Genomic DNA, 9,872 nt, shown 5'->3' with positions numbered 1-9,872 from the left:
AGCAGCAACTCGAGCACATTGCTGCCCCCTATATGTCAGGAGGACAAATAACACCTTTTCTGTTCAAATTGCCAACCCGCCACAGTGGCGTGTGTGTTGATCAAATTCACCCGCCACTTCAAATATTTACCCGCATTTGGCCGGTGGCGGGTGCTAATTTCCACCGCTGCTGGGAACCACTTGTAGCATCTGTGTAAAACACCAAAGCTGTTCAGCATACCAGAAACTTAACATTTGGGACAGACTGATTTCTTCTGCTACTCACCTCATCAAAGGCAAAGCGAAGGAGGCAGAGACGGGCGGAGCTGAGCGAGTAGAGCGCTGCGTGACACGTTCAGGGACACTTGGAAATTCCAGTTCTTCATCACACTACTTAATTAGGTGTGCAAAAAATAGCAAACGTGTGTTTGCGTGCACGTATATGCTTAAGAGTGTAGGGAGAGTCTCCATGTCAGTGTGTGCTAATAATGGCAACGCTTCTTGCCGCTCCTTTTATTTTTGCTTCTGTGGCATCCCACCGCTGCTTCATCCAACCTCTCCTCTAGAGCTAACGTCCTGTTGGAGAGATGGGCGTCATTCATATCTACCAGTAGTTTTCTGTTTAAATGTACCATAATACATTTAAACAGAAAACTACAGGCACAAAATACATGCATATTATATTAGTAATTAGATCCCAGTACTAATATAATATGCATGTATTTGTTGCTAATAATTATAATGTAAATTTGGTTTAATTATTTGCTTCAGATCTGAAACCGGCAATATCTGATGTGGTAGGTTTATCTCTTTTTTAAAAAAATGTCAGAATAAACCGATTCCTCTCCCAAGGTCTACGACCTGTCATAAAGCCATCATAACCCAAACACAACGCAGAAAGTAACGGGCGAGTAAACGGCTGTGCGCGAGACCGGCTTGAGACCGTTCTAAAGTTCCAACGGATATCCTGGCATTCAGCGGCTGGACACTAAGTAGCAAGGTAGGGAAAATATTTCTTTATGTTCAGAACTTGCACAAGTTTAAAGCTTTGAATTAATTTATTTGTTTATTGTACATTATCGAATTAACAGGCAGTAGTACCTGTTTATTTATTGTTTTTATTTTTTAGTTTTTTTAAATTTTGTTGTTAAAATTCGGGGTAACCGCTCGGCCGTTGGAGGCTTGACCGTTGTTAAAAGCCTGGTTAAAAAGTTGTAAACGTTTGCCTTGATATTTAAAATATTTTGTATGTTTTTTCATTATTTTTAAATATATCCAAAACGAGGTAAATTCAATCCGTTTGTAACATTTTAATTTATAAATTTATGTGAGAGTCAAACTGGGTCCTCCTGCAACTTCCTCAGTCTGACAGCTTATTTATAAGAAACATCCAAATCTGGTACAGAATATCAGCCCACCTCACTTTTAAGGCTGTGTTTGTCCAATTGGTTATTTTTTAATGGCAAATAGGTGAACATTAAATGCTATTCTGTATTTTAATAAAAAAATACTAGTGTATTGCTGCTTGCTGTGCTTTAATTTGTACATCAATGTCAAAAACATAATCATAACTCTGTTTAAAAAGTTTTGAGTTTTACATTCTCTTAATGTAATGGCTAACATTTGTTTTCTATCTTAGCTTGTATCATCTCTGATCTGTTCAGCTGAGGTTTTTAAATCCTAGTTTAGTTTATGTTAGCTTATTATCAGTTTATTATATCTTAGTTTGTTTTTCTCAGTTTATCTTTTGTATGACTTGTTTCAGATACGTCTAGTTTAGTTTTTGATATCCTATTTTCCTAGCTGTTTATTTTACTTTTGCTATTATTGAGTGTGATGACTTTATATTTTGTGTTTCCATGTTGTAAAGCACTTTGAACTGCCTTGTTGTTGAAAAGTGTAATAAAAAAAGCCTTTTGTGACAGCATTTTAGACAAAGATTGTATTTTTTGAGAAGTGATCACGTTATAGCCACTTCAGTTAAACAGGTAGAGAGGTCTGACTGTGGATCAGTTTGAGTCAGATAATTCAATGTAGAAATTTTGAATGCAGAAATATAATAGCCTGTGATATATTGTGATTCAAGCAGTCCTCTGCAATATTGATATTGCACTCACTGTTATTGCAACAATACATTTTTGATGTATTGTGCAGACCTAACACAGTGTACTTACACAATACACACTTTAATCTGAAGTTTTGGACAGCGTAATTTTGCTGGTGATGTCTGTGAAAATGTAATGATTATGTATCTTTATCATGCCGACATAAAATGTATTTGGACCTCAGCTTATTGGTAAGAAACCGACCACAATCTGATGCAGAACCTCACCAACCTCACTTTTTCTTTCATTGCCAAATAAGTGAAAATTAAATGGTGTTCTGTATTTTAACAAGTTTCCAGGGTGCTATTCAGTAGCTAAAGAATAAAAGTTTAAATTTTTAACAGCACTACAAAATGGCTGACTCTGTATAAAGGTCACTATGTATTGAATGAGAGGACAATCTGAACACAGTCCAGTTTTCCTACTAAATTTATCACCAACTTCGTAGTAAGCACGATTCCTCATTGTTAGGTTGTTTGAACTGGATCTCTTAAAAAAAAAACGTGGTCAAGTTGAACAAAAGGTTACTAAAATGGCAGGTGGTTTCAAACACACTTTCAGTGACAACAGAAGTTCTTGGGGTCACAGAGGGGCCAGCTGCAGACACACTGGAGCTCCTGGTTCTGGACCAGGAGCCGGTGCTGGTTGAACAACAAGTGTGGGAACCTTTAGAAGAACTGTTGAAAAAAGACAAACTGTTTGTGTCTGTGGAAAAGTAAAAACAATCCAAGCAGTAGAATCTCAAACAGAAGAATAATGTTTTTTATTATAGAATATCAAATATGCGTGTAAATAGTTTATATAGTTCTTATGAAATCTGTTTTATTTATCGAAATATGATTAGATTTTAGTATTCTCTTGGGGGGTGGGTTTCAATGTATTTATAATGTTCTCTTGGGGAGAGGAGAGGTTTCATTGTGTTGATTGTTGGTGTTGTTGTTATGAAATATTGACTGTATGAATTAATTTGTTGTTTGAATCACAATTTTTATTATAATAATAATAATTATTATTATTATTAAATCATCAAATCATTTAGTCCTAAATCCTGTTGCATTCTTAAAACACAAAACAAAGTTTGGGACACTTTATAGCCAACTCTGTTAAATAGAAGGAAGATCAGTTTGAGTCAAACAGTTTAATGTCAGATCACTAATGTACAATAACTGCTTCTATTAACCAGTGCAGGAAACCAGCCCAGCATCCACAAACACACTGCTGATGTCGTGTGTTTGTGGAGAAAAGGGAGGACAAAGGTGTCGAAGGACAGGTAGTTGAAGTGGCTGTAGCAGCATGGGACTCATATTCTGCTCTGCTAATGTTGATTTTAACCTGCCAATTCTAATTCTGCTAGATTCGGCCATTTTGTACTCCTTAAAGTTTCCTTCAGCTTTGTAGACATATGGAGCTGAAATGTGGTGTGGCAGTAGCTGAGACGGAGCCCTATCGCATACTGATTGCTAAATAAAAAAGTCAAGATGGCCGCCAAAGCAAACAGGATCAGAGCTCAGACCAAAACTTCTGCGTGCTCTAACTTGGCAGCCATGTAATGTCGGAAGGTCAAACATCACAGCTGGACTTCCCATGGGTCAGGGATCAATGCTAAGGATTTCAAGGTCAAAGGTCAAGGTGACAGGAGCCAGTGTGCTGTAACTCTGCACCCATGTATTGTAGCAGGGTCAAACTTCATGGCTGGACTGTGAACACATGCATTTCTTTTACACATTTAAACCAAATCAGTGCATGGTTCCTGTTTGTGTAATAATACAGTACTGTTGGCAGGGTGGTCTAAGCAACAACATGTCTTCACTTGAAGATGCAGACACAAGTACTGCTGAGCTCACTAAAGGAACTTATTTAAAGTTAAAGTTTCTTGAACAAAACCTAAAACATAAGAACAAACCTTAAATTAAATCATCTGAACAATTTATGAAAACATAGAGAAAATTCAATTTCAAGAAATTCAAACAAAGCAAAACAGAAACTACAAATAGCAGAACAATCCTTAAAACACCTGAACAAGCCTTAAAAACAGCAAAACAATCCTGAATAACAGCAGAACAACCCTAAAAAATAGCTGAAAGAACCTTGAAAACATCCCAAAAAGCAGAACAAAACCTAAAAACAGCAAAACACATAAAACTTGAGAAAAAAAACAACCTCTTAAAACAGCAGAACAAACCATTAAAACAGCAGAAAAAACATTAAAACAACTTTAAAAACCTTGACATATCTGAACAAAGCCTATGTGTTGAACACAAGCTGAAAATACACACACAGAAACCCACACAGGACTGTGTGATGTCACACCTGAATATTCTGAGTTCTGTCACCACGGCAACGCAGCACGAGACGAGAGTGACATCAAAAGTTTAACTTTTTTAAACAGTGATATTAATAAAACTATACAAGATATCCAAAAGCTGAATCATACAGTAAGAGTTGAATGTCTTATGTTTTCTTCAAACCTTGAATGGCGTTTCTAGGTGGAAGTTTGCTGAAGTAGCGAGCTTTCAAACAGCAGGAAGATCTGACAGTTGGAAACGGAATTTCAATGTATTTCAATGAGAAAAAAAATTGCTGAAAAACCTTAATATTTTAAAAACCTTAAAAGATATCAATACCAAAAGTCATAGCACCCATCTCCTGGATGAGCTGAACAATTTGAGACCTGACTGGCTAAAACTGCATAAAAATTGCGGGATGAGTTAGATGCCGAAAAACGTACAGATAGTTAAGTAATAAAAAAGTAACAATAAGAAAGAGAAAGAGGAAAACGGCATTCACACAATTATTGTCAATTACTAGTTTTTGTGACAACTTTATTTTAGAAATTTAAAACAAAAACAACTTTTTTCAAGAACAAAAAATATACAACCAATTCATTTATTTGGAGCAAATGGCTAAAAACCTTTATTGTACAACAAAACTGAATGTGGTTTCATATCCCTGGTTCCATTTTTAAACAGCTGGGAGGAATTTAATTCTTTGCAAAGTGTGACTTTGAAGTGGCTAAGATTCCAGTTAAACTATCACACTTCCACAAAGTTCTTCATTTCTGGAAAATGATATTTCAACATTCCTACAGTTCCTACAGTTGGTAGGAAGTCAATATTCAGTAAAAAATTGGTAGAAAAAAGGCATTATTTTTGTAAAGGATCTTTTAGATTGTAATAAAGATCTTCTAAATTTCTCATCCTTTTTTGGAAAAAATAACATTAGATGTTGTTATAAAGATTTTATGGTGGTATGCAGAGCAATCCCCTTAGCATTGATTCAGTTAATCAAAAATATCATTATATATTCAAAGGTGACAGTTCTGATGCCCACATTAAAATTGAATGACTGTAACTTAGTTACTTCACGTGCAATAATAAGATTATCAATGAATATATGCGACAAAAGATTTACTATGATTATAACAAAGATTTCTGCAAGACCTCCAAAAATGAATCATAAAACCAAAGTTTCTGCTCATTCTAAATTTGTCAAATGGCCTATATGCCCTCCCAAAGTGAAGGAAAATCATTTTAAAATAATAAATAAGATATACCCTGTAGCCATGTTTCTTGAAAGAAGGTTCAAATTTGATGTTGATTTGTGTGCCTTTTGTAAATCAGAAGAGGAATCCCTGGAACATTTGATTTTTTTTCATGTCAATACTCACAAAGTTTTTGGACAGACATCAGAAACTGGATCAATCTGAAACTGAACATTCCTTCTTTTGATGTTGATGCCATTTTATTTGATGTGGAGAACATAAGCTCTGCTTTGTCTGATGCCATAAATGTAATTGTACTTATAGCAAAGTACCACATTCATTGCAGTAAGTGGAGGGATGAACAAATTGAAGCCATACTATTCTTCACTAAGTAGATTTAAAAAAATGGAAAACTGCTAAAATCATCTCACAAAAAATCTCTTTAAATCTATTGTTTTAAGTTTCTCATATAGCCTTGCTCCTTGTGCAATTTTTTTATTTTTTTGTAAACCCCCTATGTAGTCAAATGTTGTAGTGGCACCCTTCAAGAGAGTTTGTACTGTATCTTGTTACATTGTTCTGTGTTCTGTTGTTAATTTTTTTAAAAAGTGGTCGGCTGCAGTTTGTTGTTTTTGTGCATGCGCAAATCAGCAGTACGTGAGTAAATCCCACCCCACCCGCATGGCGCACGCTGCTGTGTCGTTTAGATTTACGTTTGTTTTATTGAATGTTAAAGAAATAACAAAAATAACAACAACATACTCACACCAACAAGTCAATAAACAAACCATGTAAAAAAAACCCACATCTTCTAATATTAACAACTTTCAATCTGGTAACAAGATTCAAACAATATTAAAACAAAGAAATCTTAAATTAAACTAGAAAGTTCCTGGAGAAACTTTGACGGGGACTGCCATTTTGTGCATTTAAACTGAATCAAGATGGCTCCAAGGGCTGATCAGTTGTAGACAGGCATCTTAAAGGGCTGATCTTGGACACATGACGAGTCCAGCTGTGAAGTTTGACCTTGCTGCTCTATACAGTTTCACAGCTAGTGCGCACAGGCTTTATTGACCTTGAACTCCTTAGAATGGCTCCCTGACCCATGAGGGTTCTAGCTGTGATGTTTGTTCTTCCTGCTGTATACTGTAGCCAAGTTAGACCACACACAAGTTTTGCTCTAAAATTTTTACCCCGCTAGCTTTGTCGGCCATCTTGATATTTTAACTTTGCACTCAGTATGCAATAGGCCTCTGTCTCAGCTACTGCCTTGCTAAATTTCAGCTCCATATGTCGAAAAATGACTGAGTTAAAGCTGAAAGAAGGTTTGATGATTACAAAATGGCCGACATTGGCAGTTGTAGACAGGCATCTTAAAGGGCTGAGTCTTGACACATGAAGGTTCTAGCTGAGAAGTTTGACCTTTCTACGTTACACAGTGTCCGAGTTAGAACACGCACAAGTTTAGCTTTCAATTTTTTACCCGCTAGCTTTGGCGGCCATCTTGATATTTTTGTTTAGCATTTAGTTTGGGATGGGGCTCTGTGTCAGCTACTGCTGCACTAAAATTCAGCTCAAAATGTCTAAAAATGACTGAGTTAAAGCTTAAAGAAATTTAACAGTCAGTGAACATAAATCAACTGAAAGAAGTGGCAGCCATTTTGTTTCTGTAACCTCTGCTTTATTAACAGAGGGTTTGTCTGCCTACTCTGCCCGGTAACAGCTTCAGCCAATCAGAAGACAGCTGTTTTTGTCAGTTGGTGCTTTAACTGTCAGTTCATGTCTCACAGAAATGACAAAGTCTGAGGAGTACACGCCGAACAAACAGTCGCTGTGCCAAAACTAAAAGGCAGATTGAAAAAAGTCTTGGACTGTGAGTGAAAGGACAGATTGGTTCTCATTAATGTAAAATTTCACATTTCTACAATGCTTTATGTCCGAGACATGACGAGTTAAAAACATTCCTCACAAGACATTTACATAAACGATTTAAGACAACAAATCAATGAAGAAAAATCATCGCACTCGGCCTTCTGGGGCCATTTGACGGAAAACTATAATGCCTGCAGCAAAAGTAGACACATTGACTGAAAGAAGAGAAAAAGGCCTCTGTTTTGATANTCACTCTTCTGTCTGTGTGAAGTGCTTTGAAGCAGTGTCATTCATGAAGCAATTGTGTCAGAGTGGTTCAGTGTTTCAAAATGCTTCAGTTTCACCATCACTACTGAGGAGAGGTGGTGGCTGACAGGACTGGAGCTGATGAAGGGATTGAAAACAAGTGACTAATTATATACTGGGAATCAGGGCCAAAGCCAGATTTTAAAAAATACTGAGGTCAACCACTCATTATCCCCCTGCACATCAGTTACAATGAAGACCAAAACTGAATTAAAATAGAAGCATTTATTTAAAACAAGTGACTTAAATGTGTATATGACATGTATTTGTGTGTGTTTGTAAATGCATGGGGATCAGCCTCATCTGAAGCTACAGAGGACTCAGGGCACAACCATGATGACTCACTGAAATGACATGAATTAGTTTATATGAATGTTGATTCAAAACAAAACTGAAAAATCCTCCATAAACTCATAGTTACTCCTCCTTTCCTGCAGAAATAAAAACTGCAACTATATATTTAGTTGAAAATTTTTTTTTATGTAAGAGCTGCTTCTTTTAAATTGACTCAATTTAAAATTTATTTGACTTTTATTGTGTGTTTCTTGATGTTTTCAATGAATTTGTTTTTGTAGATTCACCAATTTTTTTTTTTTTTTTAAATACGAGTCACACATCTGTTGGGCTGAAAAATCACCTGTGAGTTTTGTTATTTAAGTCATTTCTGACAAGGCAGGACTTGACAGGATTCAGACTCGCAACACAAAAATTAAGTTTTAAGGATTTTATTATGGACAGACTAGGAGCAGGACCAGAGGCTTTGAACAGCGCACTCATGTGACCGTCATGGATCGGGACCAGAACTGGTAAGTCCTCCTTAGCTTGGTGGCTAGGTGCAGACAGGCTTGTCTGAAAGGGGCTGAGGCGAGAGGGATAGTCCCGGTCCAAGCAGAAGGTCGTTACCGGTGGGTCAGAGATCAGAAGCCAAATCCAAATGGGGAGAATCCAAAAGGCGAGGTCCAGATTAGCGAAGCAAGGTCGGCAACCAGAGATCAGAGTCCAAAGCAGTATCAAAAAAGGGGCAGGCGAGAGACGTGGGCCGTGGAACAGGCAAGGACATGGAAGGAATGCTGGACATCTACAGGCTGTGAGGCTTTCAATAATCTGGTGGTGAGTGTCTGGGAACTGTGAGTATATATGCAGTCACGAACAGGTGAAGCAGATGAGACTAATGGCGTAGGCATGGAAACAGAGGCGTGTCTTGAGACTGGGAGTGGGAAGTTATGTGGCTGTGGCATGACTAGAGACAAGAGGCGTGGCAGGAACAGATGGAGCTGTGACAATTTCTAAGGAATTGTGATCATGTGTAAAACCAACTGCGTTATAAATGATGACCACATTAAAAAGTAAACACCAGTAAATAATAAAAACTGTCACAAGATCCTACACCTTTTAGACCAACCTCAAAGCTCCCTTTATGTCCAAGATCCTGGAGAAGGTTGTCTATTACCAGCTGATCTCACATCTAAATAAACACAACCTTCTTGAGGTTTCAGTCTGGCTTTACAGTTGCCTTCCACGTTTAGGCCGATGACACCCGAATCTATATGTAGCTAAAACAGGATAATCTGACTCTGTGAACCAAATACTGGACTGCATTGGAGAAATCAAGACGTGGATGTCAGTGAACTTTTTACACCTCAATATTTGAAAGACTGAGGTTGTGTTGTTTGGGCCCAGTTCCTGCTGGTCCCGAAGTCAAAGAGGAGGTTAAGAGATGACAGAGTGTTTTCAGCCGCTGCCCTCAAACTGTGGAACGATCTGCCTTTACAGATCAGACTGGCCAACTCACTTCCTGTTTTTAAATCATCTTTTAAAACACATATTTTCTCTTTGGCTTTTAACTCAGTTTGGGACATTGGGGTTTATTTAATTTTTATTGTTTTATGGTTTTGAATGTTTTATTGCTTTGATTGTGTTTTATTTGATTTTATAGTTTTTATTCTTGCTTTGGAGTTTGTCGAGGTCAGAAAAACTCACAGAAACCCGGAAAACCTGCTAGACCTCCTCACTCGAGATCGAAAAGATGCATGGAGTCAGAGAGTCAAAAACAGCCAAAGAGTCTGCATTAAAGCTTGAACAGAGTTTATTTACTTTCAGCGCTGAAAGGAGACGCCTTGCCAGAA

The sequence above is a fragment of the Kryptolebias marmoratus genome, linkage group LG1, assembly GCF_001649575.2.
Source record: "Kryptolebias marmoratus isolate JLee-2015 linkage group LG1, ASM164957v2, whole genome shotgun sequence".
Classification (NCBI taxonomy): Eukaryota; Metazoa; Chordata; class Actinopteri; order Cyprinodontiformes; family Rivulidae; genus Kryptolebias; species Kryptolebias marmoratus.
Note: the sequence above shows the minus strand (reverse complement) of the source record.